Genomic DNA, 27,419 nt, shown 5'->3' with positions numbered 1-27,419 from the left:
ACTCTTTTGGCTAAATCTTCGGGGCCTCCAGACATGTAATCGGGAGCCTCTCGTGCCACAGCAGAGCTTGAGGATTGAGAGTCAGCAATTGCTAAAATGTTCATCATTTGAAGTAATCCCCTTGGCTAACTTTTGATAATTAACCGAGCGGATGGCTCCTGTCCGAGTTCGAGTGAGGCGATATATCCCTTCAAACTCGTCGCAAATATCCCGAACAGTCAGAGAGTGGCTTCTCTCTGATTCACCAAAGTTAGGAGCTGAGGCTTTCCCTCTGCCGATCACATTAATAGTGATCTCAGGATATTTAGTTTCAGAAACCTTCTTCTTATGATGATGTCATCGCTTGGTAGGTCTGGCGACGTCAGCCAATCTGTCGAACACAGAATTGTGATGTTCAGGTGTACAGCTGTGATATTCTGAAAGGACTGCTGATATAAGCCGCTCACACTAGCATGAATGAGCTGCTTGCTATGTTGGTCTCCCTCTCGATAGCAATTCCCGTAAATCAGACACCTAGGAGGGGTCTCTTTCTGAGCACGAGGAAGGAGATGACACCCCCTGCTCTTGAGTGGGTAAGACTGATTCTTTTTGAACATGGATTTTAAACCCATGTTGACCTTGTTGAACTTGGCAGACCACGTCGCACTTTTGAGAAGAAACGTGAGGGTCGTGTTCTCAAGAAGAAACGTGAGGATCACGTTTGGATTTGTAAACATTAGGCTGGGGCCTACGTTTAAATGATGAAACAGACCTCTGAGGGTCATGTTTTGGTTAAACGCACCCCTGAGGGTCGCGTTTGGTTGGTGAAACAGACTTTTGAGGGTCATGTTTTGCTTGAACGCACATGTGAGGTGTGCGTTTATCTTTGGTAGTGCTTTCCTGAGGGCTGCGTTTTGGAGGAATAACGAACCACTGAGAGCCATGTTTCACCTGTATCAGCCGAGGCTGATAATTGGGCTCATTATCGCAAAGTGTGCGTTCCGGGGTGGAAACGTTGTGCTCGGGCAGAGCCTCAAGAACGCGATCCTCACGTTGGGCAAGAGTTCGGCTTTCTTGAAGATGTGCTCATCGTATGGATCTTCTCCGTCTTCGAGCGGCGTTCTTTTTGGCTTATTTCAAAGTCTTTACAGCAGCATCATTGGCGTTTATAGAGCTCGCCTCTTCCATATTTGTGACCCGTAGCACGTTGTGTTGACACGGATATAGAACGCTCAACTCGTTTGACGAGTTTGGCAGAAGCTAAGTCCCCTCCTTTGGAGGAGGGGCTGTTTGATGAATTTTGGTCAAAGAAGAGGGCTTTCTTTGACATTTCAGCAACAATTTTGATCTCTTTGGAGATCTTGCGGATGTCGCGCCTAGCCTTGGGGCTAAGTAATCCAGAGGAGAGGGTTTCCTCGTATTTGGCTTGGTCAAACTCCACAATAAAAGTTTTAATAGTTGTTTCCGTGAGGTGGACATCGGATTGCGCCACCACTTCTTCGTCAGAAAAGCTAGTCCCCAGCAGAGTCGCCATCTTTTGTTTGGTAGAAAATTTAGAGTAAAAGAAATGAAAGAAAAATTTAATTTAAATTCTCTCGATCTTAATTACAATTGGATTTTGATTACAAAAGAGAGGAGAATGATCTGTATTCTCTCATTTGTTTAAAACTGGGTTCTTCTCGGTAGCGATGGAGTGCCTTCTTCAAATGCTTGTGTTGAATTTGCTCTCCGTTGACGATCCAACTGTCTTGTCTCGTAGGAACAATTAACTTATGTGGTAAGTTTGATGGTTAACTCTTAACGAGTTTAAGAACTCAGAACGAGTTAGAGCTCCGTGAAAAGAGTGGTTAAAACCGAATAATCGGTTAATAAGCCAAATAGATTTGTTTGTTGCTGAAGAATCTGATCTCCTAACTGCCAAGCACTCTATTATGCTGATTTCATAGATGATTTGATCTTCGAAATCTGGCCGAAATCTCCAATCTCCCAAGAATTTGCTCTTAATCTTTAGAAGATCCAAATCTCTTCCGAAAAATTCCAACCTCCGAACCCCTTTCTCTGTTGAATTTGTTGAGGTTTTATAGGAGGATAAGGGTTGTAGCTGCCCCTTAATCCGCTCCTGAGTGGACGTGATTTCCTCAGATCGTGGGAAAACAATTCTAAAACCATTCGACTTATGTTTGAATGAGTCAAACGCCCAATTTGGCGTTCAGGACCCTAACTCCGCGTCTTAGAATTGAGACGCGGAGTTGGGTATTGACCGAATCTCAAAAACGCGAGGGCCGCTCGCGTTTCGCTTATTGCGGTTTGGAAATGCGGGAGTCGTCTGCGTTTCAAAAAATTAGAACGCGAATATGAATTATGTGTTTAGAAGGGGTTAGTTAACTTGTAACCTCTTCTGTAGAGTGTTGCAAGGACCATTGTTCAGTAATCCTCACTTTAGCTGTTATGGGATGTGAAAGTCGTCAGATTGTAACTCTCACTTTTGATTATGAAGACCACTGGATAGAGTTTTTATCAGTTGTCGGAAGTATCGTTGAATTGTAACTCTTCTCGATCTATATGAAAAGTCCTCCATTTACAGCTTTCATTTGTCGGCATGAAAGTCATCTGATTGTAACTTTTATCATTGAAGCTTGATGGGGATCAGCTATCTATTGTGATTTTTAGACAGCCTACAGGGATGATGAGGGTTGTGGCGACCTACCTAGGTTTTCTAGATTTTTATTTTTTAAAAAAAAGTGGGACCAACATCCTAGTTTCGTTTAGGATGCATCTGTTGGATAGCATGTTCCTAATATGTTTCCTAATTTATTTTGGTAACAGGTTATTGGGATTTCTAATCTGTTTTAGTAACATGATTCCTAATCTATTTTGGTAACAAGTTATTAGGATTCCTAATCTGTTTTTTTAGAATTCCTAGTATGCTTTTGGTTTTAGGATTTTTATATATATAGGAACACATTTTAGGTTTGGAGAGCAGTGAATGGGATATTTGGAGCACAGAAAAGAGGTATTTTATGAACTATTGGTTAGAGTTTTGTTTGGAGAGAATTAGAGCTTTGTTGGTGAGATTAATTGGTGAATTTGTGTGATTTTGTAATTTCAGTTTGTACTCTTCTTCTCTATTAGTGAAAACTACATCCTCTTCTTGCCCCGTGGACGTAGGAAACTTGCCGAACCACGTTAAAATTGGTTGTTTGAGTTTGTGCTATTATTTTTTATTGTTTGCCCTTCTCTCGGTGTTTGTTTTGATTCGGTCTCTCGAAGCACATCGGTTTGGTTTTGGCTTCCGCCGCGCACAACAAGTGGTATCAAAGCCCAACAACATTCTAGACAGAATTTCTGTCTAGGATGTCTGTCTTAATTTTTTTTAAAAAAACAATAGTAAACCATCTAGTTTGCTAATCTAGATGAAAAATTCTGTCTAAATTGATGCAAACTAGACGAAATATTCTAGATGGAAATATTCCGTCTAGTTTAAAGCAAACTAGATGAAAAAAATTCTATCTAGTTTGATTCATCTAGGATGTGAGTTTTTGTACTAGTGTGGTCAATTTATTGGAAGCCTGGATTCAAGGACAAGGTTAAGATCACCTACTGGTTTGCCTCAATTCCCAAACAAAAGTTTGTCATTACTTATATAACAGGCATTTGAAGAATTATAAGTTTTTTCATGGCCACCCTACAATTGGTAGCTTCTCTCGGTTGTATGGGCTAATTGAATATATGGTAGTGTTCTAGTTTTGTCTTAATAAATCAAGTTTATGGAAGAAATATTTTTTGGTATTAATTATTAATATTTTCAATGTTTTGGTTGAATTTAAGGCCACATGCATGGATATGCATGGACATCATGAAGTTCTGCTTGCTAAGAGTACTTTAAAATATGAATACATAAATGAAAGAAATGATCGAGGAGCTGCTTTTTCTAAACCGTAAGGAGAGCAATGATAATACAAACCCTTTATGTGCTTGCCTCTATAGTTTGTTTTACTGATATTAACCTTAGTTTGTGTCATTCATCTTTTTCATACCCTTTTTTTGTATTTATAATTTATTTGATCGTGATAAATATTATAGCTCTCTCTTACAAAAAGGTCTAGTTGGACTTCAAACACCTTGAGTTTGTCCACACTTGCCTTGTCAATTGTCTCAATTGAGGACGTATCTAAGATTGCCAATTGTGCCTTAAGAAGAAAGTAGTACAAAATTTTTATATTGATTAACTTGTTTAGTACAAACTATTTATTTTGGTCTCAGGTATCTGCTGCACGAGAGAGAAGGTGCTAGGTAGACATGGTTATCCTTGGTAAATGTTCATTAGAACCTCTTTTTTAAACTTCAAGAAAACACCCAAACTGAAGTCATAGAGCGTAATATGACAGGACTTAAGTACTGGCAGATACTTAATTTTTTTTTCTCCGACACCTATTCCCTATGCCAGGTTCTGGAAATGTTGTCAATACCTTTATATGTTTTTATTGACTTTCAAATTTGTGTGTAGAGTCTTTTTATGTCCACAGATAAATCGACCAATCAAGGCACTTGTACATCCCTCTACGACCGATGAAAGTAAATTCTATGGCTCATTGATACTTATTTTAACTGAGTTCCCTGTATTCTGACATTTTGTGGTGGTTATCAACAAAGGTACCTGACAAAGTTTGTTTCATTCAGAGTGCTATAAAATACGTCAAACAACGTTAGTCTTTAATGAACCTGAACTGAATTCTTGTGAAATTTATATTAATTTATAATTTATGACACATTTTGAATAGTGAGCAACTTTAATGATAATCAACACTTGATCAATAATATAGACTTTTCATGCGCAATATGAAAATTAGTGCTTTGTTCTATTAGCATACATGAACAATGTTAAAAGTTTAACACAAACTCAATATATCAGTCTTCTTTACAAGGTACACTATTCTCACTATTTCAAACTCAAGGAAAGCAAATCTCCCTTTTAGGAATGGAGAATATTTTGTAAACAAGTCAGAGAAATATAGAATCTGTGGATTTTACAGGTATCTCTTATCCTCATTTCATTCTTTTCGGCATGTTTAATTTTCCAGGATTGTAGTAACATCTATTGCCACATGAAGATGAGCACTGCGTGGGACAACATATTTATCTTAACAGAAAAAAAAAGTTTTATCATGAGAGTGATGTGATGAAGTTATAGAAAAACATCGTTAAAATGAGGCTGGACACACGATAATTGCAGGTTCATCAACACTAGGTAATTGGTTACAAAAAAATAAAATTTTTATAAACATTCATAGAAAAAAAGATAAATTTGTAACTAATATGAGATGAGCTTTAAAACTCCTATCACTTTTATCAGATATTGTAGAGAGAAATGTAGTTGAGAAATATGATCATGAGCTTTTCAATAAGCTGACAATTATAAAGGTTACTATTAGTAAATTCAACACATCATATTCCCTTTGAACATGTGACTTTGAATAAAATGTTCCATGGTCAATATTGCACTTGAACCTTTTGCCTATTACATTCTAATCCCATCTTATCCTAATTAAAGGTAATTCAATTTTAAGTAGAATATTCAAATTTAATTGGGAGTTGGTTTTATCTTTAAATATAATAAATTTGATTAAGTTCTTTTTATAGGAGTTAATTAGTTTGATTATTTTATCTTCGTGGTTTTCATTCTCTAAATTTCATAACATTAGAGCACCCGAATTAAAAGAATAAAGAGATATAAATGAAAAACAATTTAGTATTGTAGAATGACATAAATAAAATGGATAGTGATATATGCAAAAGACATAATATCTACAGAGTAAAAATAGAAAAAAAAGGAAGGACAAGCTGCATAATTAGAGTGCTAAAACCGCGTCTCATAATAATTTCTTGCGCTCTAACGTATCGTGCGATCCAACTTATTTTCACTTTAATAACCTAAAGTTTATCCATATTTCAATTTGATACAACAAAAGTATATCTTTAACACTTTGATGCCTTAAAGTTTAGATATTATTGATATTATTTTAGTTTGATACCCCCAAGTATTATTTAACACTTGATTCAATCTCATTTCACTTCGATTCACTATCGAGAGTCTGCTAGATTTTTTATTAAATTTGTATTAGTGTTTAGCAACTTGATAAAATACATCTTTCATAGAATGACTTCAAAGAATGTAAATACAAGATATTAGAAAGTCTATGCAAAAACTCTTCTAGAATAGACTACATTCAGGATTTGGATCCTTTCCAATTACATGATAGTTAAATAGTGTCCAATTACCCTAATCCTATACCTCTAGTCCAATTTCAAGAGCCGAGATGAAGCCACGTATGACTCTAAATATTATCTTCAAAATCACTATCGTCCCTAAAATCATTATCATGAAAATTGGTATTGGGATAGTGCAAATCCTATGTGACTTCATCTTAGCCATTGGAATTGAAATAAAGGGATAGAATTGGGGTAATTGGATACTTTTCAATTACCACTTAATTGGAGAGGATCTGAATCTCTACTTTTACTAATCACTAAAATAAATATGAAAATATTAAATTTAGTTTTTTTTTGCTTGAACAAAAAGACTTTATATAGCCTAAATCCATAACATAAACTATTCCACAACCAAGTTATGACAAAGAAACAAATCTTGAAATAACAATCAAGATAGTTGACCACATGCAATACACGTGTATTCCTGTTAAAACTTTGTAACTTATTTTAGAACCCAAAGGTCATTTGTATGTTTTATTATAGATTTATTGGCATGCTAAACATAGAGAATCATGGCTAGTGATAACTCCATATGGGGAGGTAAAAAGACTTATCTCTAGAGATGGTAACAGTCTTTTATTTTTATATATACGCATTCATGATCCCACAAGTGAGGCTACAATTCAACTTGGCTAGCTGAAAGGTGCAAGCTAATCGCTTATAGAAAATTCTATCTACAATGGAAAAGACAAATAATCAATCTATGGATGACACTACGGAAGTCAGTGATCATTTGGTGAATATTGCTAATTTCATTTATAGAATTTCATTGACATATTGCTTACAATAACAAGCAATTATGCCTCTACTAGAATAGCACAATGAAATTTCATGATTATAATGATTAATTCTTACTGGAGTTTTTCTTATGACGTTTTGATATGCATATGATCTTCCAGTTTGATTGAATTTTGTCATTTGTGAAGTAGCTTTCTTATTGAAACACATGGCTACATATTTTGGATTTATTTTCTAGTTCCTCAACTCATGCATGTGGAATAGTTTGGCATATGTACATATAAGACCACATTAGCCATCTCAATTTCTTTTCAGTCCAATATAGTTCATGCACCCAGTTATCTTTTGATCATATGCTCTGTTTATAGACATTTAGGGAATTGAACTTAGGAATCAAACTCAAGTGCTTCTTGTTGGTTTTGGGTATGTAGACCGAAATCTAGAACAAAATCAATATCAGCAGAACATTCCCCGATCAGTTGACTGATAGAGGAGGATCAGTAGACCGATGCGACTGTAGAAACAAGGCTAGAAACATTCGCTGTAGTTGGTCGACTGATAGCATTGCATCAGTCGACCGATAACTTGCACGAAGCAGGCAAGAAACCCTTATCAGTCGACCGATGAAGCACCATCAGTCGACCGATATCGGGTCATACTGTTTCCTGATTCGGTTTGGAATCTGTTTTGAGTTAGGGGTTTATATATTTCTTGAACGTTCTTTTTAGAGTTAATACATGAAAAAGAGAGGGTTTTGAGAGCACTTTGAGATCAGAGATCTTAGAGAGAGTGGTCTATTACAAGCTTTGTAATCTTCTTCAATAATCAAGGAATTTCTAGTGTATCTCCCGAGGACGTAGGCACGTTTGCCGAACCTTATTAAATCTGGTGTTCTCTCTTTTATTTGTTCTTTCCTGCAAAGTTTCTGTTTTGTTGTGATTTCTTGCTTGCTATTTGTTCATCACAATATCCGGAGGGCGCGGGTTGTCGATTGTTCAACCCCAACAACTGGTATCAGAGCTTCGTTCGGCAAAGATCTGTGTGAGAGTTATGGCAGAAGAAAGCAAATTGAAGATTGAGAAGTTTGACAGATTAGACTTCGCTTACTGGAGGTCGTAGATGGAGGTAGGAAAAGATAAGGGAAAGAAGAAGGATGAGACTGATGAGGACTGGGAAATACTGGATCGGAAGGCTCTAGGGCAGATCCGATTATCACTCGCAAAGTCAGTCACCCACAACATATTGAAGGAGAAGACGACGGTAGGGCTTATGGAAGTGCTCGCAAAGATGTACAAGTAACCGTCAGCTAGAAACAAGGTTCTTCTCGTCAAGACACTCTTCAACCTCAAGATGGTAGAAGGATACTCCTTCACGTTGCATCTCAGAGAGTTCAACACGATTGTTGATCAACTCATTTCTGTCAACATCATGTTTGATGATGAAGTGCAAGCCCTACTGATACTATCGCACATGCCGGATAGTTTGGCAGGTTGCGTGAGCACAATTAGCAACTCGGCAGGAAAGGAGAAGTTGAAGATGAGTGAGGTTGTCAGTATGATTCTATCCGGGAAGGTTAAAATGAAGTTGTCCGAATCAGAAACTTCAGGTTCAGCCCTAAATTTCAAGCAGAGAGGCCAAAGTCAAAATAAGGGTACCCAGAACAGGAAGCGATCGAAATCAAAGAAGAAGAGGTCGAACTTGAAGGTGAGGCCTATCAAAGGGAAGTGTTGGAATTGCAGTCAGGAGGGCCACATGTCTTCAGTCTGCAAAGCGCCAAAGAAGGATGCAAATAAGCGGAGGCTCATATTGTGTAAGATGCATTGATCCTTGCTATGAATAGTAACACTGATTAGGAAACTTCTTCAGAACTATATAGCAGGAGACTTTGGGAAAGTGTACTTAAGGGACAATGAGCCTTGCAGTATTATTAGAAGAGGTGATGTGCAGATATAGATGAAGGCTTCTAAGTAGTCTCTAAAGAACGTCAGACATGTACGAAGCTGAAGAGGAATCTTATTTTAGTTGGCCAGCTTAGAGCAGAAGGATTTGTTTTGATATTTACCAGGGATTCATAGAAGATCTCCAACGGTACTATGGTGGTTGCTCGTGGTAACAAAATCGGAACTCTCTACTTAACTTCACATACGAGTGACACCCTCGTAATTACAGCTGGTAAGGAAAGTACAGATCTGTGGCACAATAGGTTAGGACACATGAATGAGAAGGGTATGAAGATTCTACACTCTCAGAGAAAGCTATCTGGCATCGATTCAGTAAAAGTTGGTGTTTATGAAGACTACATCTATGAGAAGCAGAAGAGGGCCAGCTTTCAGAAGAGTGGAAGACCACCCAAAGATCACAAGATAGAGCTTGTTCATAGAGATGTATGGAGTCCAGCTAGCGTGTCTTCTCTTGGCTGTTCGGCGTACTATGTCACCTTTATCGACGATCACTCGAGGAAGGTGTGGGTATACTTCATGAAGCACAAGTCAGAGGTATTTGGAATCTTCAAGAAATGGAAATCCATGGTAGAGAACAAGACAGGTCTGAAAGTGAAGTGTCTAAGATCGAACAATAATGGAGAATAGGAGCTAGAGGAGTTCAAGAAGTTCTGTGTTCTGAATGAGATTCGCTTACAGAGGACTACTCTAGTAACACAACAACAGAGCGGCGTTGCAAAGAGAATGAACAGAACATTGGCAGAGTGTGAGAGGAGCATGCGTCTACATGCAGGTCTACCTAAGATATTTTGGGCGGATACGGTGCATACAACAGCTTACTTGATAAATCATGGGCCTTCAGTTCCATTAGATTTTAGGATTCCAGAAGAGATTTGGAGTGGAAAGAAAGTTAATCTCTCACACTTGAGGGTATTTGGTTGCGTGGAATATGTTCATATCAGTGATCATGTCAGGGACAAGCTAGAAGCTAAGTCACAAAAGTGTACTTTCATTGGATACGACCTTGATGAGTTCGGATATCGTCTGTGGGGTGATAAGAACATGAAAAATCATCAGGAGTAGAGATGTCATATTTAATGAAGAGGTAATGTACAAGGACATGGATAATGTCAAGGACAGCCAAAGCAGTGGGAGCAGCACTAATGATGCAGATGGATCTGAGTATATTGATTTAGAAGAACTTCCAGATGGGGGAGACAATGTCAGTTTTGACTGAAAAATGAAGGAGACTCCAAGTGCAGAGACAGGTACCCAGGGCGAGGAACTAAGGAGGTCATCCAGAGTATTCAAATCAAATCCCAGATATTTTTCGTTGCTAGATTACTTACTTTTGACAGACAGTGGAGAACTAGAGTGTTATGAGGAGGCAATGCAAGTTAGTGAATCTCAGCAGTGGGAGCATGTAATACAAAAAGAAATGGATTCTCTCCACTTGAATGAGACATGAGAGTTAGCCCAGCTACTTGCATAGAAGAAAGCCTTACATAACAAGTAGGTCTACAGGGTCAAATAGGAGAGTGATGGAAGTAAAAGATACATGGCCAGATTAGTTATGAAAGGGTTTCAACATGGGGAATTTTATCCCGAATCCTAAGAAGGGATAAGTCAACGCCTAATACGCGTTGCCGGTGAGTCTTTTACCGTAAAAAGAACAAAAGTCTACGTATTCAACATCGTAGCAGGTTGTTATTAATAACGCCAAAATCCATGCCTCACACGCATGGGGGACTTTATCTCGATCCCTGATAGTGGATTATACAGAGATATTTTCCCCTGTCGTGAAGCTTACAACCATCAGAGTAGTGTTGAGCTTAGTAGCTGCTGAAAATCTCTACTTTGAGCAGTTGGATATGAAAACTATCTTTTTTCATGGTGATTTGGATAAAAAAATCTACATGAAGCAACCTGTTAGCTTTATAGAGTAAGAAAAGGAAGAGATGGTATGCAGGCTCAAAAAGAGCTTGTACGGTTTGAAACAGGCTCCAAGACAGTGGTACGTGAAGTTTGATATCTTCATATAGAGCAATGGCTATAACAGATGTAATTCAGATCATTGTTGCTACTTCAAGAGGTTCGAGTCCAGCTATATCGTGTTATTATTATACGTAGATGACATGTTAGTTGCAGGGCCATGTTTACAGAAGATAAAAAAAGTTGAAGAAGCAATTATCAAAGGCATTTGCCATGAAGGATTTGGGTGCAACCAAGTAAATTCTTAGGATGTGAATTAACTGGGATGTGGCTGAAGGGATGCTGAAGTTGAGTCATGCTAAATATATTGAGAAGGTACTTCAGAGATTCAACATGCAGAATACGAAGGCCGTTGGCACGCCCCTTAGAAGTTAATTTAGGTTATCTGAAGAACATTTTCCAAAGACAAATGCAAAGAAGGAGTTCATGACTTGAGTGCCATACTCATCAATCACTGATAGTCTTATGTATGTGATGGTTTGCACGAGGCCGGATATCGCCCATGTAGTAAGAGTTGTGAGCAGGTTTGCCAGCAATTCAGAGAAGCAGCATTAGGAGGCTATGAAGTATATACTGAGATGCTTGAGAGGTACTATAGATATACCACTGTGTTTTAGGAGAAAATAATTAGTACTAAAGGGATATGTGGATACAGACTTTGCCAATAATCATGATACGAGTGAACTACCACAAGGTATGTTTATACCTTAGGGTCGACAGCAGTGAGCTGAGTCTCACATTTCCTGAAGATAGTGACATTATCCATGACTGAGGCAGAGTATGTCGTAGTGACTGAAGCTAGTAAGGAGATAATTTGGTTGATCGGATGTCTAGAAGAGTTGGGTCTGAAGTGGGGGAATGGAGTTCTTTATTGTGATAACCAGAGTGCTATACATCTTACCAAGAATTCAATATATCATGCAAGAATGAAGCATATCGATGTGCGTTACCACTTCATATGCTCGTTGATAGATGATGGGAAGTTGTTGTTGGAGAAAATTTTAGGGAGTCAAAATCCTGCAGATATGTTGATTAAGGCAGTAACCATCGAGAAACTGGAGTTGTGTGTAACTTTAGTTGGTCTTCAAGTGTAGGAGATGAGGGTGGAGCCACACTAGGAGGATAGGTGAGATCACCAAGGATGATATTAATTGAAGAAAGAAATTTTTCCAGGTAGGAGAAGGTGCTTGCGAAGATGGCTGGAGTTCAAGAGAGCTTGCTGATAGAGGTTTGGTCTCCAAGTAGGAGATTGTTGGTTTTGGGTGTGTAGACCGAAGCCTAGAACAAAATCAACAACAGTAGAAAATTCCCCGATCAGTCGACTGATAGAGGAGGATCAGTCGACTGATGCAATTGTAGAAATAAGGCTGGAAACATTCACTCTGGTCAGACGACTGATAGGCGCATATCAATCGACCAATAACTTGCACGAAGCAGCTAAGAAACCCCTATCAATCGACCGATGAAGCACCATTGGTCGACCGATATCGGGTCATCATTTTCCTGATTCGGTTTGGAATCTGTTTTGAGTTCGGGTTTTATATATTTCTTGAATGTTCTTTTGAGAGTTAATACACAAAAAAGAGAGGGTTTTGAGAGTACTTTGAGATTAGAGATCATAGAGAGAGTGGATTATTGCAAGCTTTGTAATCTTCTTCAATAATCAAGGAATTTCTGGTGTGGCTCTCGAGGACGTAAGCACATTTGCCAATCCTCATTAAATCTGGTGTTCTCTCTTTTATTTATTCTTTCTTGCAAAGTTTTCATTTTGCTATGATTTTTTGCTTGCTATTTATTCATCACAAGATCCGGAGGGCACTGGTTGTTGATTGTTCAACCCCAACACTTCTACCAAAGAATAAGGCACAGATACAGAGATATTTTCACATGACACACGAGCAGTCATGTATACATTCCCTATCAATTACAAAAACATCATTAATTATGTAATTATGTTTCTATGGATCTCTTTCAAGTTTCTGTTTGTTCAGGTGTTAGTGTCTTGTAATTGATGTGTGTTTTAGGGTTTCAGATTGATATTATGACTAAAATTTAATGTTTTAACTACACAATTTGTACAATTTCCATCGGGTAATGCTTAATGTGTAGTTCACAGTTAATTATATGGTTGAAAAAATTCCCGTCGTGTAATGTGAATCATATAATTATGATTTATATAGTAGTAGTTTGTAGCTAATTATCTGATGTACAAAATCCCCATTGGGTTATATGAATCATATAATTACCTTTTTGTTACAGTAGATAATAGCTTATTATATGGCTTACTAAATCCCCATCGGGTAAACTGAGATTATTGAACATCATAAGATATATGAATAATTTGTGTATGTTTATTTTATAGGGATGTATTGCCTTCACTTAATGGTGGTGCTGCCTTTGCGGATATTTTGAGAAATGAAGTTCTGGATGGAACAAATTATGTGGACTGGAAGCAAAAGATTGATATGTTATTAACCTTTTATAGGTATAAGGATATTCTTTTTGGTGATCAAACTCCTAAGAAACCCCAGCCTGATGAAGTTCACAAAGCTTAATTTGATATAGAGTTCAAAAAGTATAACAATTTGAAGTTGGCTAATAATATTTCTAAATCTTATGTGCCTAGTGGTCTCAACAAAACCCACCAAATGACTTAATTTAATACTCCGACCACCAAAGATATATTGGACAAGCTAGACGAAAAAGGATCTGATTTTCATGCGAACAATTTGTGGAAGAAGTTTACAAGAGCTCAATGTGAGGAAGGAGTTGATGTTAGAAAACATGTGAATGACATGGCGGCTATTGCTAATGAATTAATATTTCATGGACAAGTTCTTGATGAGAAAATCAATGTGTCCACAATCATTAATTCCTTGCCACCTTCATATAAGTATATCGAGAATTACTATATTTTCGCTAAGGGGCTGTTTGGTTATTTCCTAAAAAACCAAAAGATAGAATTGCAAACCAAGAAAACTCAAAAAGTACAATTTCACGCATTTCCATCCCTAAAACACACCCACAACATCTAATAAAATATTATTTTTATCCAACAACTCATCCATCACATCTAATAAAATATTATTTTCATCCAACAACTCATCCATCACATCCACCACATCTAATAAAATATTATTTTCATTCATAACATCACTCAACTCATCTCATCTCATATTTAAAAATTACTCACATCATCCAATAAGATTGTGACAACTCATCTCATCTCATTAACATTTTATTTCTTTGTTTTCCTCCCAAAAAGCTAGGAAAACAATTTCCTTAAGTGTTAGTCACATCATCCAATAATATAATGACAACTCATCTCATCTCATATATTTTCTTATTTTTAAGAAATAACCAAGCAAAAGAAAACAACCTATTACAAGAAATAGGTTTCTTATAATTTATTTCATTATTTTTTTCGCCAACCAAACAACATCAAAACAAGTTTTCTTAAAAAACCACTCACATCATCCTATAATAAGGTGACAACTCATCTTCATTTCTTTGATTTCCTTCTTTTTTTAGCAAACCAAACACTCCCAAAACAATTCTTTGATTTAATAGTTTTCCATTTCTTTGATTTTCAATTTTTTTAGGCAAACAAACATGCCAAGTCTAATTGGAGAGTTGAGCACCTATATAATAAGATTGATCATCAGAAAGATAGAAAAGTTGTGACAAAGGTTGATAATGTAGCAAAGTCAAACCCATCTTCTAGTAATGTGGTCTTAAACTAAAAAATAATAAGGGCTTCAAGAAGAAGGGGAAGAAGTTTGGATCTTAAAATTATAATCAAGGTCATAATCATCATGTATTTAATCAACAAGTTGAAGTGAAAACTTAGCAAAAATTATGCTTTTATTGTAACAAGTCTTGTCATATTCGGAAAAAAAATACAGAGCTTAGAAAATTATAAATAACCAAAATGTAGATGGCAAGAACCTATGTACTAATCCTAATGAGTCATTTTTTCTTGAATGTTGTGTTTCCAAGATTGAACCTTCTAGTTAGTTGGCTGATTCTGATGTAACTATTCATGTGTCAAATGATTTGTAGGGGTTCAAGGAAATAAGAAGAACTGAAAATGGATAATGCTTTTTGTACATGGGTGATGATGGCAAAGCGTTTATAGTGGAAGTGGGAACTTACCAGTTGAAGTTGCAGGAGAATAAAGCTTTTGATTTAGAAGATTGTCATTATACTCCTTCAATGAGGAGAAATCTTTTGTGTGTTTCTTATTTAGAAAAATTTGGATTCACATTCTACTTTGAAAATGGAAATTTGTGATGTACAAAGATGACGCAATAATAATGAAAGGTTTTTGAAATTCATATATGAATCAAGTCCAATTATGTGTTAATCTTGTCTGTAAAGTCTCTAATTCCTTTGTTATACATTCAAATGAATTTTATTTGTGGGCATTTGTGTCTTGGACACATTGCAAAAGAGAGGATTAGTCAATTAATCAATGATGACTTGCTTGATAATATTAGTGTCATGGTGTTTCTTACTTATGAAAGTTGTTTGTATGGAAAAATGACTAATTAAAGTTTCCTTTCCTTCTATATCCGAAAGAAGCAACGGTATTCTTGATATCATTCATTTAGATATTTATGTCTCTATGAAGGTACAAATTAGAAATGGCCATCTATATTTTATTATATTTATAGATGATTTTTCTAGAGTTAAAAGTGTATATCTCTTGCATAGAAAGCATGAAGCCTTAGATGTTTTTAAGGCTTTCAAAAAAGAGGTTGAAAATATAACTAGAAGAAACATTAAAACTTTCGTTCTGATCATGGTGATGCATATAAGTCTGGACTATTTGATGACTTTTATAGAGAAAATGACATTGTGCATATGCTTAGTCTACTACGTACTCCAAAATAAAATGGGGTTGTAGAAAGAAGAAATAGGACTTTGCTAGACAAGGTAAGATCCATGTTAGCACTTGTAAATTTACTAACCTTTTTTGGGAGAAGCATTGCCTACTGTAGTACATATCCTAAATAAAGTAAGTTCAAAACTTGTTAAAAAAAACACCATATGAACTTTGGTATGGTAAAACACCAAATTTGGACTACATGAAAGTATAGGGTTGTGTTGTACATGTTCTCATCCCCGATTTAGAAAGAGATAAATTGCAAGCTAAAACTAAAAGATGTCTGTTGTCAGGTATCCTTAGTTCTCTAAGGAGTACAGGTTGTATGATCTAATAGATAAGATTATCATTGAAAGCAAACACTTAAAATTTATTGAAGATAGATTTGAATGCAGTCAGTTTCTTGGAGAAAAGCCTTCACTTAAAGAGGTTATAAGGACTTCATCTTTCTTCTCTTTTGGCAACAATGAAAATTGTGATGGTTTTAGGATAAGGAAAGAGTATCATGAACCAAATAGAAGAGGAAGTAGAGAAAGGAGGTCTAGTTCTATTCTCACTTCTTTGGAGTATTATGCTTATACTGGTGAAGTATTTGAGCAAATGAGGTTGAACAAAGATTCTTCAGATCTAAAATCATACAAAGAGGCTATTATTGATATTGATGCTGATAAGTGGAAAGAGGCGATGCAAGATGAGGTAACTTCTGTGTATAAAAATAAGGTGTCAAAACTACTTGATGCACCTGACTCTATTAAACCTATAGAATGTAAATGGATTTTCATTCGAAATAGAAATTTGAAAGGGAAAGTTGAAAGATACAAAGGGAAAGTTGAAAGATACAAAGGAAAAGTTGAAAGATAATAGCCTAGGCTAGTTGTGAAGGATCTCACTTGGTAATATGGAGTTGGCTATGGTCAAATCTTTTCATCGATTACACATATTCAGTCTATCCGAGCAATTTTATCTCTAGTAGATTTTTATAATTATGAGCTCTATCAGATGGATGTGAAGACTGTATTTTTGAATGGAGATCTGACTGAAGAGATTTATATGGAGTAAGTAGCCTTTAGGGTTTATAAAATCTAGGAATGAAGGAAAAGTATGTATGCTCAAGAAATTGATTTATGGCTTGAAACAAGCTTCTAGATAATGGAATATAAACTTTAATAAGCCTATAGAGGCATATGGTTTTTTTTCGGAATCCAAAGGATGCTTATGCTTATGTTAGAATAATGGAAGATAAAATTGTCTTTCTTATTTTATATGTTGATGATATTCTTTTGTCCCGTAATGATGTATCGTTCTCGATAGAGACCAAAAGTTGGTTATTCAATACTTTTATAATGAAAGATCTTGGTGCAGCTTCATATATCCTTGATATTAAAATTATCAAGGATAGGTCTCAACGACGATTGAGTTTGTCCCAAGAAAATTACATTGATAAAATTTTGCATAAATTTAAGATGAATCATTGTTCTAAAGGCAATATTCCATTTGATGCAACAAAGAAGATATCCAGAGATGATTGACCATTATCACTTGCTAATAAACTTGATGTAAGAAAATATCCATAGGTTTCTACTGTGGGTAGCCTTATGCATGTTGTGATGTATACAAGACCTGATCTTTCTTTTGCTGTTGGAGTTTTGAGCAAATTTCAATCTAATTCAGGAAGAAGTCATTGGGAAGGAATTAAACGTGTATTATGCTATTTAAAAAGGACACTGACATTTGTTTTGAGTTTTCAAACATATGAATTGTAGCTAGTTTGATATTCTAATTCAGATTACTAGTGTTGTGTGGATACTACAATGTCCACTTCTAGATAGATTTTCATGTTTGGTGGCCGGGCTATTTTTTAGAAAAGTGAGAAACAAGATTGTATTGCTCAGTCCACTATGGAGGCTGGATATATTGCTGTTAATTTAGCTACGAAGGAAGCAGTGTATCTGTTAATTTAGCTACGAAAGAAGCAGTGTATCTCAGAAAGTTTTTAAAATATCTTCGAGCGATACCTTGTGTAGAACGACCTATTATAATTTTTTGTGACAATACTTCAGCTATTGCCATAAGTAAAGATCCAAAGTGTCATTCCAAAGCCAGATATGTTGAAGAGAAGTATCATTATATCAGAGATGTGCTCAAGAAATAAGAGGTCTTTATTAAGAAAGTGATCTCAAAGGACAACTTGGCAGATCCATATGCTAAATGTGTTTATGTTTCTATAATATGGGTCTATTGCCATGTTAATATATTGATGAACTTGGTTGTCATATTACTGATAATAATATATATTTTGTTTGGCTAGCCTAATGATATATTGTGAGTACTCATGGATTGTCCTTGGATCTAATTTTCTCATGAGGTATACATCTGCGAGTGTATACGAGAGGGTCTCATGGAGGAATAAGTTAGACCTTAAATTTGTTCAGGCCTATGGAATGTTTGGGGCACATTTCCTCAGTGGCTAATACTCAAACTGGTACGAATCCTTACCCGGGTTCCTAAGTATTGAGTATGTTATGAACAGTTGAGCATTGATTTTATATGCCAATTTTTTTCGTATGTATATCAATGGATATATACAATGTAGACCGAGATAACTACATTGTATATATTAGTATTTTGAGTAATAAATTTTGCATGACCTTTGATTTTTTTTATAAGTTTAAAATTTTTGAAAGCAAGTCGGAGATTCTAAGATTTTTTAATGATTTTAAAATATTACTAATATTTTTAATTTCCTAACTATGTTTAAACTTTGTAACTTATTTTACAACCTAAAGGTCATTGTATGTTTTATTATGGATTTATTAGCATGGTAAATGTGGATAATTATGGCTAGTGATAACTCCATATGGGGAGATGAAAATACTTATCTCTATATATGGTAAAAAATCTTTTCTTTATATATACACCTCCATGGTCCTATAAGTGAGACTGCAATTTAACATGTCTAGCCAAAAGGTGGAAGCTAATCGCTTATAGAAAATTCTCACTACAATGGAAAAGACAAATAATCAATCTATGGATGACACAACGGAAGTCGGTGATCATTTGGAGAAGGTTACTCGAGTTCTTCACGGAGGTATGTAATTTATGAATTACTAACTTCATTTATGGAATTTCACTGACATATTGCTTACATAGCTAAATATGTTGAGTACTTCAGATTAAAAAACCGTAATCAACTAACGATAATACGGTAGGACATTTGTGTAAAAATAATATTTGGCAATCTAGAAGATTAATGTTTTAAGTATCATTTTAGGTCTATTTTTACCATAAGCAAGTGCTCTTCTTAAAAGACAAAAAGTTTAAACATATACATCTATTGTGCGCAGCGAAAATTTCGGCAGCACCTCTGGTGTGTAAGGCGCACAACAAGAGATTAGATCACAACGGAATTCTTGTTTCATAAAGAAAATAAGAATCGAAAGCAAAATAACTCAACAAAGTGAGATATCAGCTCTTCCTCTCATCAGTTCTAGGACTGACTTGTCGAGGGAACCTACAAGCTATTACAAATTACAAGACAAGGACACAAATTTTACGTGGTTCGACAAATTACCTATGTCCACGGGGCAAGGAGGGGGAGGTCTATTATTAGAGGGAGAGATATAACTAGGGTTTACAATCTCACAACCTAAACCCTCTCACAAACTCTCAAATCTTTCACACCAATATCTCTCTCAAAAACACAAAAGCCTAAAAGGGACTGCTTTAACTCTAAGAAAGTACGAAGATTTTCTTCCTCTACTGCTTGCACCCCTCTGCCAGCACCGTCCTTTGCACCCAGCCCCTCTTTGCTCACTGCCAATTTGCCTCCTTGCACTAAAAAATCTAGGCTAAAAAATCACTTTGTTATTTATAGGAGGGAGGAGGAAATCGGGTGGGCCTACTTTTCTCTTCACGCGTCAACATCACACTGTGACCCCTAATCTCTTCATGCATGAACTCTTCACGTGGTGGCCCCCTCTAACAATCAATCTGCGTTCATAATTCTCCACCTCAGCGAAGTTTTTCCAAAATTAAGCCGACACTAACCAAACCAAATATCTCACTTGTTGCGTCCAGTACGAAGTGAAACAATTCACGACAACGGACTCAATCCACAACAAGTCGAGAACCCAAATAAGAATGCGAATACTCTCCAAATGTTGGTATCAACCCACCAAATCGATCTTACCCCATTAAAATTAACTAATCCAAACCGGCTGCATCATAAATGACTGCCTACGTATCCTCTTGCCCAAGAAATCAAGTCTGACATATTTCATCAAATGGCCTCCAAAGGCCTCAATCCACTAGAAGAGTTCGTAACGCTTCTTCAACATCACGATCAAGTCTACGACTGATAGCACCTCCAATGGCCCCAAACTGAAACAATCCAAACATCTCCACCTGAGATTAACCAATGGTCATATCCAGACTCCATCTATCAGCTACACTCGAATCGATCAACCTATCATTTGCATATGAATCAACATGATTTCCAATCCGTGTCATATCAGCTGGAATCCCAAATGATATAGTATGATCTGGAGACTCCACCTAACATGGAGTAGTGTTTGTTGGAAATTTGCAGTAAAAAGACAATGAAAGAAAAATTTGACTTGTATTTCTCTCAAAATCGATTACAATTTGGATTCCGATTACAAAAGAGAGGAGAATGAATTTGATTCTCCCCTTTGTTTACAACTTAGCGGTGGAGTGCCTCCTTCGATTGATCGCGTCGAACTTGCTCTCCGTTGACGATCCGACCGTCCTTCTTCACTGGAATAATTGAAGTGCTTGCTGACTTCGGTTTAGAACTCTTAACGAGTGTAAAGAACTCTGAACGAGTTAAGAACTCTGATAAGAGTTGTTGAAAACTGAATGTCTGGCTCGATGTGATTAACTTGTGTTGCAAGTTAATTAAGAACTCTTGACGAGTTTAAGAACTCAGAATGAGTTAAAACTCTGTAACAGAGTTGTTGGAACCGAAGATTCGGTTAATTGCCAAGTGTATTATGACGTTGATGAAGGGATCCTCCGAGATTTGATTAACTGATCGTTGATCAGTTCTTTGATCTTCAAAAGATCTCCTCTTTCGTGCTGTTGAACTGCTGAGATTTGTTGACCTTGGGCGGGTTTGATGCCAGCTCCTCCTTAACCTTATGCGGTTTTACTGTTAAAAGCCGATTCACCAACCAAACCATCAACCCCTTACTCTGTTGAGTAAGTCGGTTATTTATAGGGGGTTAGGGGTGTAACCAAACCCTAAATCCGCTCCTAAGTGGGCGAAAGTCCCTCAGAACGTGGGATAACAGTTTTGAGGCCGTTCGGCTTCTGTTTGAACAAGTCAAAACGCCTCGTCCACAAAGTTGCTCCGATCGCAACACATTCCTGTCACGTTAATACTATACCTCTGACAATCCACTTATCAATCCTCGTCAAAAGGATGATAAGTCCACAAAGTTGCTTCAATCGCAACATCCTCCTGTCACGTTAACATTATACCTCTGACAATCCACTTATCAATCCTCGTCAAGTTGCTCCAATCGCAACATCCTCATGTCACGTTAACATCAAACCTCTGACAAATCCACTTATCAATCCTCTTCAATAGGATGATAAGTCCCCAAAGTTGCTCCAATCGCAACATCATCCTGTCACGTTAACATCAAACCTCTGACAATCCACTTATCAATCCTCTTCAATAGGATGATAAGTCCCCAAAGTTGCTCCAATCGCAACATCATCCTGTCACGTTAACATTATACCTCTGACAATCCACTTATCAATCCTCGTCAATAGGATGATAAGTCCACAAAGTTGCTCCAATCGCAACATCCTCCTGTCACGTTAACATCACACCTCTGACACAATCCACTTATCGACTCTCTCTAATAGAGCGATAGGTCCTCAAAGTTGCCTTGATCGCAACAATCCACTTATCGACTCTCTCTAATAGAGCGATAGGTCCTCAAAGTTGCCTTGATCGCAACAATCAACTTATCGACTCTCTTCAATAGAGCGATAGGTCCATAAAATACTGTTATGTTAACATAACACCTCTAACAGTCAACCAAACCCCCCAAATGATCTTGTTAATTCTTTTTCAACAAGAATAGCAAGTTTTCATTATGAAATCCCCAGTGGATTAAAGATTTTCTGGAATTATCCTAGTGATAATAAAGAAAATTTCTGAATTTCACTCTAAGTGAAAACTCATGCCAAGTTAATATTACACCTCTGGCACTTCTAATTTTCTTTCAGTGTTTCGAATAACACAGGAAGAAACAGTGACAAAGTCTACGTATTCAATATCGTAGCCAGTGATTATCATTAAATTGATAATCTCTGAATCCATACATTGCATGTGCATGAGGAATTTTATCCTGAATCCTAAGTAGGGATAAGTCAACGCCTAATACGCGTTGCCGGTGAGTCTTTTACCGTAAAAAGAACAAAAGTCTACGTATTCAACATCGTAGCAGGTTGTTATTAATAACGCCAAAATCCATGCCTCACACGCATGGGGGACTTTATCTCGATCCCTGATTAGAGATAAGTCTGCATCTAACGTTAGTCTTTCACCGTAAAAAGGACGAAAGTCTACGTATTCAACATCGTAGCAGGTTGTTATTAATAACACCAAAATCCAGGCCTCACACGCATGGGGAACTTTATCCCAAATCCTAAGTAGGGATAAGCCTATGCCTAACACGCGTTGCCGGTTAGTCTTTTTCCGTAAAAATGACAAAGTCTATGTATTCAAAATCATAGCACTAAGACTAAGAGAGTTCATTCTTTTAGCACAACGTTATATGTGGAACGGACTTAGACAATCCACATGCTAGCCCGACTCAAACGGTATTCGGTAAAGGCATATCAAATCCGTTGATGGCTGAGGGTTTGCCAAAAATCCTATGTTCGAAGGCCCATCAGCTTAATGGACGTGATCCGAGACTTGAAACGAATAAGCTGAAGACAAGTCTCAAAGACTTAGTCAAAATTGCCACGAAGCCACTTCACATGCCTCAAGTTTAAAACGCCGGAGGTCAGACCGCGCTAAACAAAAAAAAATCACCCGACGCGAGCAGTCACACCAGGCTGTCCTTCCAAATTCAAAACGCTGAGCGTCACACCCGGGTTTCAAATCCCAAAAACGCCGAAGTACAACCTGCGTCTCAACATTCAAAACGCAGGGGTCCACCCCCCGCATTCCAGAACAGATTATGACGCATACCTCACAAAGTCCTACGTGGCAAATGCCCTTCAACCAAGGATGCCTTCAAGCAAGTAACGAGAACGGCTCCTTACAACAAGCGAATCAACAGCTCTAAGATCAGAGTTAAGATCCAAAGTATCCGAAAATTCGTCCCAGTCAACCGCGAACTTTCAAAAACTTTGGAGCCGGGGTTCTGTAGGCTGCTCTAAAAAATCACAAAAATAGCTTATGCCCCCATCAACCCACCGATGATGGAAGTTACAAGTCTGACGACTTCCAGAGGCTGTAATCTGAAGACTTTCGGTAGATTGCTGAAGGTTTACAATCTGACCGACCTTCACGAAACTGCATTAGAAGCTTATTTTAAACCAGCCTTCACAATCAACATCGGGAGTTGCAATCTGACGACTCTCATATTCTCAAGGAGCCAAGACGAAGATTACAAGACAATGATCTTTGCAACGCTATGACAAAAAGAGATTACTTGGTGATAATCTCTGCAAGGCAAGACGCGGAGGTCCTCCCCGTGTTTCAACATCAAAACGCCAGGGTCGAACCCCGCGTTACAACATCAAAACGCCAAGGTCGAACCCCGCGTTACAATATCAAAACGCCAAGGTCGAACCCCGCGTTTCAACATCAAAACGCCAAGGTTGAACCCCGCGTTTCAACATAAAAATGCCAAGGTCAAACCCCGCGTTTCAACATCAAAACGCCAGGGTCGAACACCGCGTTCCAACATCAAAACGCCAGGGTCGAACCCCGCGTTACAACATCAAAACGCCAGGGTCGAACCCCGCATTTCAACATCAAAACGCTGAGGTCGAACCCCGCGTCTCAACATCAAAACGCTAGGGTCGAACCCCGCGTTTCAACATCAAAACGCTGGAGTCGGACCCGTGTTACAACAGGCGAAACGTGAGCGACCCTCACGTTCGTAGGGGTCCAACCAACACCGACCCCCGCGTTTCCAAGCTACAACAAGCCAAAACGCGAGCGACCCTCGCGTTCATCAATGTTCAGCCAACACCCAACCTCGCGTCTCAATTCAAAGACGTGAGGTTAGGGTCCTGAACGCCAACGTGGGCGTTTGACTCATTCAACATGAGTTGAACGGTTCTAAAATCGTTTCCCACGATTTGGGGGCGGTTACACCCCACTTAGGAGAGATTTAAGGGGCGGTTTCACCCCCTTAATCCTCTATAAATAACTGAAGATCAATTCAGTTCAGGGGGGTCCGGTTGGATTTTTCTTGGCTCGGATCGACCACCGAAGGTTGGCATTTTTCGGATCTGGGAATTGGCTCTCGGTTTGGCAGCAACAAAAGAGGAGATTCTCGACTTGGCAGTGAAGGGGAAATCAGCATTCATCCTTCAGCAAAGCTTAGCAACAGGAGCTTCCTCATCCTTGGCTATTAACCGATTTTCGGTTCAAATCAACTCTTTTTCAAGAGTTTAAACTCATTCAGAGTTATCAACTCGTCCAGAGTTCTAAAACTTGCCACACAAGTTCTCCACAACGTCAAATCGTGAGGAGAAGACATCGTTCCAGTGAATCAAAACGTCGGATCGTCAACGGAGAGCAAACTCGACGCGAGCCCTCGAGGGAGGCACTCCATCGCCACCGTGAAGAACCCAGTTTTAAACAAAGAGGAAGAACCAATTTCGTTCACCTCTCTTTTGTAATCGAATTGTAATCGGAATCAAAGGAATACAAGTCAATTTTCTTTGTTCTTTTCTTTGCAATTTTTCCTACAAACATTTACGTTATTCGGCAAATTACCTACGTCCACGGGGCAAGAAGGTTATGGAGGAATAGCAGCCATTGGTCTCTCTCTATGGTCATGTGCTTGCCGTCCCAACTAACCTCTATCAACTCTGGGTCGGACCTAAAGGGCTGCGCACGCTGGGGCACGAAGTCAATGTGAGTGTATCCATCAGTCCTCTGCAAATTCTCCCTGCCGATTACCTACATGACTACGTAGCCTTCTCTTAGGATCCCGTCGACTGGAGAGATGTAGCGAAAACCAATCCTCTTAGGGACATCAGACAAATCCCTGATCTGGAGAAGCACTTTGCATTCTTCGAAATTAGCATGGTTTTTGTCACCACAACAACTCGTGATGCAAATCCGAGGAGCCAACTTTCGGTTATGGGCAACATATACGAAGGAGCTCGAGCCTGGTATTACTCCTCCGCAGGTTGTACTGGGGCTACCTTCAGATTACCCCACAAAACGCCTAATTCTCTCCTTTCCGTGGCTTTCTGCAACTGGTATTACACAGCTTCTACGATGCCAGAGTACAAACTGTACACTTCCGGCCTTCGTGCAATTAGGAAGATGTATTCCTCTCGGAAGGGGGGTGGTCGTGTATCTCGTCTGAAGGGGATCGACGAGTTTTTACATTTTGAGGATGCAGCTGAAGAAGTAGAAGGAGAGATGGGACTAGATGATGCCCCAGTAGCGAGCCCTAGGGCTGCTGAAGCTTCAAGAGCTAAAGCGACTGGAAAGAGAGCTCTTTCTGAAGTAGAAGAAGCTCACTACGAGAAACGTACTCGTAGAAAGCAGACAAATCCCTGATCTGGAGAAGCACTTTGCATTCTTCGAAATTAGCATGGTTTTTGTCACCACAACAACTCGTGATGCATTCACCGACGGGGCCGAGCAGTGATTGCAAAAATTCAAAATCCTAGAGATGGTATGGGAGGCTGAAGAGGCGGATCCATACTAGAAAGGGTTGGGGAACAGGTGGAAGCCTGTAAAGCCTGAGATCCTCACTCTAACGACGGAATCTGCCCGTAAAGTTGCCCATATTTACACGGCCAAGCTCTATGGCTTGGGCAAGAAGGTCGGATGATAGAAACTGCACCATGAAGGTGTGTCCTGCCGCTTCTCTGATTTGGTGGGGCCATGGCCTGAGATTGAATCGAGAAGCCAGCATCTCTCTAAGATCCTGGACGGCCTGACCTAAGATTGAAGATGGCAAAAGCATAGAGATGCCGGATGGTGCTGGAGGAGCTAGAAGGGATGGTAACCAACATTGTAGGGGAACGAGCAGTAATACCGTGATGACAATTTTTAGAAGTATGCCCTGACCCATGGCAGTGTGCACAGGCGCCATCCAAAGCCATCTTTTATGGTTTACGACAGAGATTAAAGACGCTGGGTTTAGGAATTTGTTTGGGGTAGAGGGGTGGAGGGGTTACAAGGGTTGAAGAAGTTGAAGGATTAGGGAGGAAAGACTGTGACGTGAGGGTCAAGGGAAATATTATTTTAACCGCTTGTCATGAATTAAGAACACGCGGATATATGATGTGACCTGTAGGGGTGGTAGGACATGTCTTGGAATGCAGCGAATAATTAAATGATGTAACAAATAGAACTAACACTTACTCGAATAGAACTTGTCTGGAGTTAGAACTGGCTGTATACAAGCTAAAACTAGCATCGTAGCACGTTAGAACTAACATCACAGCTATTAGAAGAGCCCTCACTAGCACTAACGTTCTAAACAGATTAGAACTAACACGCCACAGATTAGAACTGACGTTGGAGGGGCTAGGACTAACAAGCAGCACGATAGCACTAACATCAAAGCTATTAGATGCACTCTCACTAGCACAAACGCTCTAAACGGATTAGAACTAACACGCCACAGATTAGAACTAATGATGGAGGGGCTAGGACTAACAAGCAGCACGATAGCACTAACATCGAAGTTATTAGATGAGCTCTCACTAGCACTCACGCTCTAAACAGATTAGAACTAACACGCCACATATTAGAACTGGTGCTGAAGTAGCTAGGACTAATATGGAGCACAATAGAACTAACATCGCAGCTATTAGAGACGCTCTCACTAGCACAAACGCTCTAAACGGATTAGAACTAACACGCCACATATTAGAATTGACGCTGGAAAGGCTAGGACTAACACGCCACAGATTAGAACTAACATCGCAGCTATTAGAGGCGTTCTCACTAGCACAAACGCTCTAAACAGATTAGAACTAACATGCCACAGATTAGAACTGATGCTGGAGGGGCTAGGACTAACACGCCACAAATTAAAACTAACATTGCAGCAATTAGAGGCGCTCTCACTAGTACTCACGCTCTAAACAGATTAGAACTAACACGCCACAGATTAGAACTGGCGCTGGAGGGGCTAGGACTAATACATAGCACGATAGGACTAACACATAGCACGATAGAACTAACATCGCAGCTATTAGAGGCGCTCTCACTAGCACAAACGATCTAAACGGATTAGAACTAACACGCCACAGATTAGAACTGACGCTGGAGGGGCTAGGACTAACACGCCACAGATTAGAACTAACATCACAGCAATTAGAGGCGCTCTCACTAGCATAAATGCTCTAAACAGATTAGA

This window comes from Asparagus officinalis, chromosome 7 (assembly GCF_001876935.1).
Source record: "Asparagus officinalis chromosome 7, Aspof.V1, whole genome shotgun sequence".
NCBI classification, from domain to species: Eukaryota; Viridiplantae; Streptophyta; class Magnoliopsida; order Asparagales; family Asparagaceae; genus Asparagus; species Asparagus officinalis.
This window is presented reverse-complemented; position numbering follows the sequence as displayed.